Here is a 6,170-nt window from a genome sequence, read left to right on the forward strand (position 1 = left end):
TGTAAAGACAATAAAAGAGTAAGAGGTACGTTAATGAAAATATAAAAGATCAGGAGAAATCTCCAAGGTGGAGGGGAGGAGCCTGTTCCCCTTTTTGGGAGAATCTAGAACTAGAGGTCACTGATTAAAACTCAGGGGTCACTCTTTGTAAACAGAGATTAGGCAAAATCCTTTCTCTCACAGGATTGTGAATTTTTGGAAGTCTTTTCCTGCCAAGATGGTGGAAGCAGATTCCTTGGATATTGTTAAAGCAGAGTCTTTTTCACAGGGACTAGAGGACATCAGTTTATGTTAGAAGGGAAAGAATAAAAGGGAACCTGAGGGGTAACCTGTTTACACAGAGGGTGGGACTCATATGGAATGAGCTGCCAGTGGACGTCATTGAGGTGGGTACATTAACAACATTTAAAAGGCATTTGGACAAATACATAGATAGGAACGGATCTGGGCCAAGTGCAGGGGAATGGGGTTAGCGTGGATGGACACTTTGGTCAGCATGGACCAGTTTGGGCCGAAGGGCCTGTCTCTGTGTTGTCAGACTGTATGACTCTATGACTCAGAGGTGGATAGGTTCTTGTTTAATAATTGGGTGAAAGATCATTGAGGGTCAGTGGGAATGTGTGGTCATGGGGCCAGCAGTAGAAATGGTTCAGAGCTCCAATCAAGCATGCTGGGAATTTAGGTCAAGCTAGTTTAAACTCTGACCTTGGTTAGATCTGCAGTGAGGGTGTGCTGTGATGTGTTGTTTCTTGTGTTGACCAAATAAGGCAAGTGTCATGGTCGTCTCTCACCATTCTGGCACCATATTACCTTATATGGAATGTGGCTGTTACTACTCAGGAGAAACATCTGAACGTTGTCCCCCGTGAACACCATTGGCTGGGATTGATCATTATGATCAGGGTTTGGTCGATTCATTGTCTGAGTGCCAGAGAACTTTCTGGAAAAGGAGCAGATATCTGAGATAAGTTAGCAGAAGGAAAGATTTTCTCAGGGGAAGCCTTCGAGACCAATATTTGAGAAGTGTGTTCCCTGAAGTCACCATCAGAGAAAGCAAAGGACCATGAGGTGAGATCAACACAGAGAGCAACATTGGCCACTTCACACAAATCCAGCTGGCATTTAATTTCAGCCAAACCTATCCAGTTCATGTTAGGGATAGGGTTAAATGTGAAATAAGTTCAAGTAGGGTGAGATTAAATGAAGTGAGTTAAATGTAGATGTTCAGTTCGATAAAGGAAGAAGTAAATGTTGCACCAAATGTAAGTTTTATGTTGTGCACTGGTACCTAAAGGGGTTAAATAAAGAAAAGAATTTTTAGAATTGAAGTCTGAGTCATCTCCCTGTCCTTTCTCAGTCACACAGGGGAAGAACACCTGGGTAAAAGGCTGCAGTTCATGTTGTAGGTTTTGGTGTCCCTGGGTAGGCCTTCAGTGGGACGTGACTGTACATTGCTCTGAAGACAAACTCACTCCCAACCTTGTATGATGGAGCTGGATTGCTCAGTAATTGGAAATGAATCAGGTATTTGCTGAGTGCGACAGCAGTATTTATGAAGTGACTCTGGTCTCTTTTCCTATCCCTCAGAAGTCAGCGAGTGAGTTAAGAGGAACACATGACAGATTGCCAAGAGTGGGAAGAGATGTTTCGAAACTATGTAAATGAGAACTGGTCTCAGTGAGCTGAGTCTCGCAGTAAATTAGCACCAGGCCTGGGGTCTGCTGGAGTGAAGTGTTGGGCAGAAACAGATAGGGAGCTGGGAAAGCGTGTTTCTAAGCTTCATTAAGCTTCAGCAATAGGCAGTTGTTTGGAGCAATGAAGGGGGAAAGAGTTTGAAACTGAGAAGTTGCCGTGGTGGGCAGCATAGTGGCACAGTGGTTAGCACTGCTGCCTCACAGCGCCAGAGACCCGGGTTCAATTCCCGCCTCAGGCGACTGACTGTGTGGAGTTTGCACATTCTCCCCGTGTCTGTGTGGGTTTCCTCCGGGTGCTCCGGTTTCCTCCCACAGTCCAAAGATGTGCAGGTCAGGTGAATTGGCCATGCTAAATTGCTCGGAGTGTTAGGCGAAGGGGTAAATGTAGGGGAATGGGTCTGCATGGGTTGCGCTTCGGCGGGTCGGTGTGGACTTGTTGGGCCGAAGGGCCTGTTTCCACACTGTAAAGTAATCTAATCTAATGAAGGAAACAAGCAGTTAACTGAGAAGTTAGACAGAGAAGGAAAGATTATGTGAGAAAGTGACAGAAGAGGAGGAAGGAAGCAGGTAAATATGTTGCACATGTGCCAGTCTCCGAGCTGATGTGAGAGGTTTACTGAGAATTATAAGGTTCACACTGAGTGAGATGTGACCACTCAGACAGTGACCAAACCGAATAAACAATGCCCAAATTTGCAGGCTGCTGTGAAAGTTCTGAAGGCAGAGAACGTAGACTCTCTGTGGCTGATCACTCAAAGTGTCAGCAGGACTTTAAAATCTCAGCTGTCATTCCCAAAAGGAATGAGGTCCGCATTGGGGCCAGTTCAGTCTGAGGGAGGTGGGGATCACAGAGTGAAACGGGAGGAGCTGGAAGGGAATAAAGGCAGTGTGCTGCATGTGGGAATAACTGGGGACTCCCAGCATCCCTTTCCAGAGGCAATGTGCCCCTCAATGCCCCAGAACCTTTCCCCACCCTGAGGAATCCTGTCACCACGAGTCACAGGCAGTTACTGACACAAGCCTCGCTTATGGTAGCACCGTTAGGGGAAGGCACTAAAAAAGATCACCACTTCTAAAACCCACTGCAAATCCTTTTATGGGTTTATAATGCATTCATCAGCAAAGGCTTTCAGAGGGGCTTGATGATGGGGAAAGGTAACAGGAATGGGAATGTGAGTGAGCAGGGATCAGGGATCAGGGATGGGTCATGGACAGAGATCAGGGACAGGGATCAGGGATAGAGATCAGGGATCAGGGGTCAGGGATCACGGATCAAGGATCAAGGACAGGCATCAAGGATCAGGGACAGGGATCAGGGATCAGGGACAGTGATCAGGGACATGGATCAGGGACAGGGATCAGGGATCAGGGATCAGGGATAGAGATCAGGGACAGGGATCAGAGATCATGGACAGGGATCAGGGACAGGGATCAGGGATCAAGGATAGAGATCAGGGATCAGGGACAGTGATCATGGACAGGGATCAGGAATCAGGGACATGGATCAGGGATCAAGGATAGAGATAAGGGATCAGAGACAGTGATCAGGAACAGTGATCAGGGACAGGGATCAGGGACATGGATCAGGGATCAGGGATCAGGGACAGGGATCAGGGACAGTGATCAGGGACAGGGATCAGGGACATGGATCATGGATCTGGGATCAGGGACAGGGATCAGAGACATGGATCAGGGACATGGATCAGGGATCAGGGATCAGGGACAGGGATCAGGGACATGGATCAGGGACAGGGATCAGGGACATGGATCAGGGATCAGGGATCAGGAACAGGGATCAGTGACATGGATCAGGGACGGATCAGGCTGACTGCTCTGATAATCTGTTCGATATCACTGGATCATTTAGATCAGGGACAGGAATCAGGTACAGCGATCAGGGACAGGGATGAGGGATCAGGGACAGGGATCAGGGATCAGGGACAGGAATCAGGTATAGCGATCAGGGACAGGGATGAGGGATCAGGGACAGGGATCAAGGACAGGGATGAGGGATCGGGGACAGGGATCAGGGACAGGGATCAAGGACAGGGATCAGGGATCAGGAACAGGAATCAGGGACAGGGTTCAGGGAGAGGGATCAGGGACAGGGATGAGGGATCAGGGACAGGGATCAGGGACAGGGATCAGGGACAGGGATGAGGGATTAGGGACAGGGATCAGGGACAGGGATCAGGGATAGAGAAACCAGGGTCAGGGATCAGGGGTCAGGGATCAGGGACAGGGATTAGGGATCAGGGATAGAGAAACCAGGGACAGGGATCAGGGACCAGGGATAGAGATCAGGGATCAAGGATCAGGGATCAGGGACATGGATCAGAGACAGGGATCAGGGATCAGGGATCAGGGACAGGGATCAGGGACAGGGATCAGGGACAGGGATGAGGGATCAGGGACAGGGATCAGGGATAGGGATCAGGGACATGGATCAGGGACAGGGATCAGGGACAGGGATGAGGGACAGGGATCAGGGACATGGATCAGGGACAGGGATCAGGGACATGGATCAGGGATCAGGGATCCGGGACAGGGATCAGGGACATGGATCAGGGATCATGGGTCAGGGATCAGGGATAGAGGTCAGGGACAGGGATCAGGGACAGGGATCACGGATGGGTCAGGGAAAGAGATCAGGGATAGAGATCAGGGGTCAGGGACAGGGTTCAGTGGTCAGGGGTCAGGGGTCAGGGACAGGGATCAGGGACAGGGCTCAGGGGTCAGGGACAGGGTTCAGTGGTCAGGGATCGGGACAGGGATCAGGGATCGAGATCAGGGATCAGTGGTCTGGGGTCAGGGACAGGGATTAGGGACAGGGATCAGGGACAGGGATCAGGGATCAGGGGCAGGAATCAGGTACAGCGATCATGGACAGGGATGAGGAATCAGGGACAGGGATCAAGGACAGGGATGAGGGATCAGGGACAGGTTCAGGGACAGGGATGAGGGATCAGGGACAGGGATCAGGGACAGGGATCAGGGATCAGGGACAGGAATCAGGGACTTGGATCAGGGACATGGATCAGGGACAGGGATCAGGGACATGGATCAGGGATCAGGGATCAGGGACATGGATCAGGGACATGGATCAGGGACAGGGATCAGGGACATGGATCAGGGATCAGGGATCAGGGACAGGGATCAGGGACATGGATGAGGGATCATGGGTCAGGGATCAGGGATAGAGATCAGGGACAGGGATCAGGGACAGGGATTAGGGACAGGGATCACGGATGGGTCAGGGAAAGAGATCAGGGATAGAGATCAGGGGTCAGGGACAGGGTTCAGTGGTCAGGGATCAGGGGTCAGGGACAGGGATCAGGGACAGGGATCAGGGATCAGGGACAGGGATCAGGGACCAGGGATAGAGATCAGGGATCACGGATCAGGGATCAGGGACATGGATCAGAGACAGGGATCAGGGATCAGGGATCAGGGACATGGATCAGGGACAGGGATCAGGGATCAAGGATCAAGGACAGGGATCAGGGGCAGGGATTGGGACAGGGATCAGGGATCGAGATCAGGGATCAGGGATCAGGGATCAGGGGTCGGGGTCAGGGACAGGGATTAGGGACAGGGGTCAGGGACAGGGGTCAGGGACAGGGATCAGGGATCAGGGACAGGAATCAGGTACAGCGATCAGGGACAGGGATGAGGGATCAGGGACAGGGATCAGGGACAGGGATCACCGATCAGGGACAGGAATCAGGTACAGCGATCTGGGACAGGGATGAGGGATCAGGGACAGGGATCAAGGACAGGGATGAGGGATCAGGGACAAGGATCAGGGACAGGGATCAAGGACAGGGATGAGGGATCAGGGACAGGGATCAGGGACAGGGATCATGGATAGAGAAACCAGGGTCAGGGATCAGGGATCAGGGATCAGGGACAGGGGTGAGGGATCAGGGACAGGGATCAGGGACAGGGGTCAGGGACAGGGATGAGGGATCAGGGACAGGGATCAGGGACATGGATCAGGGATAGAGAAACCAGGGTCAGGGATCAGGGATCAGGGATCAGGGACAGGGATCAGGAAGCGGGTTCAGAGAAAGTGAAGTCGCAGGTAGATAGGATAGTAAAGAAGGCGTATGGTATGCTTTCCTTTATTGGTCAGAGTATTGAGTACAGGAGTTGGGAGGTCATGTTGCGGCTGTGCAGGACATTGGTCAGGCCACTGTTGGAATATTGCATGCAATTCTGGTCTCCTTCCTATCGGAAAGATGTTGTGAAACTTGAAAGTGTTCAGAAAAGATTTACCAGGATGAGGGGTGACCTTATAGAGGTTTACAAAATTATGAGGGGCATGGATAGGGTAAATAGACAAGGTATTTCCCCCGGGCTGGGGAAGTCAAGAACTACAGGGGAATAGATTTAGTGTGAGAGAGGAAAGATATAAAAGAGATCGAAGGGGCAACTTTTTCACACAGAGGGTGGTACGTGTATGGAATGAGCTGC

Source organism: Chiloscyllium plagiosum, chromosome 34 (assembly GCF_004010195.1).
Source record: "Chiloscyllium plagiosum isolate BGI_BamShark_2017 chromosome 34, ASM401019v2, whole genome shotgun sequence".
Classification (NCBI taxonomy): Eukaryota; Metazoa; Chordata; class Chondrichthyes; order Orectolobiformes; family Hemiscylliidae; genus Chiloscyllium; species Chiloscyllium plagiosum.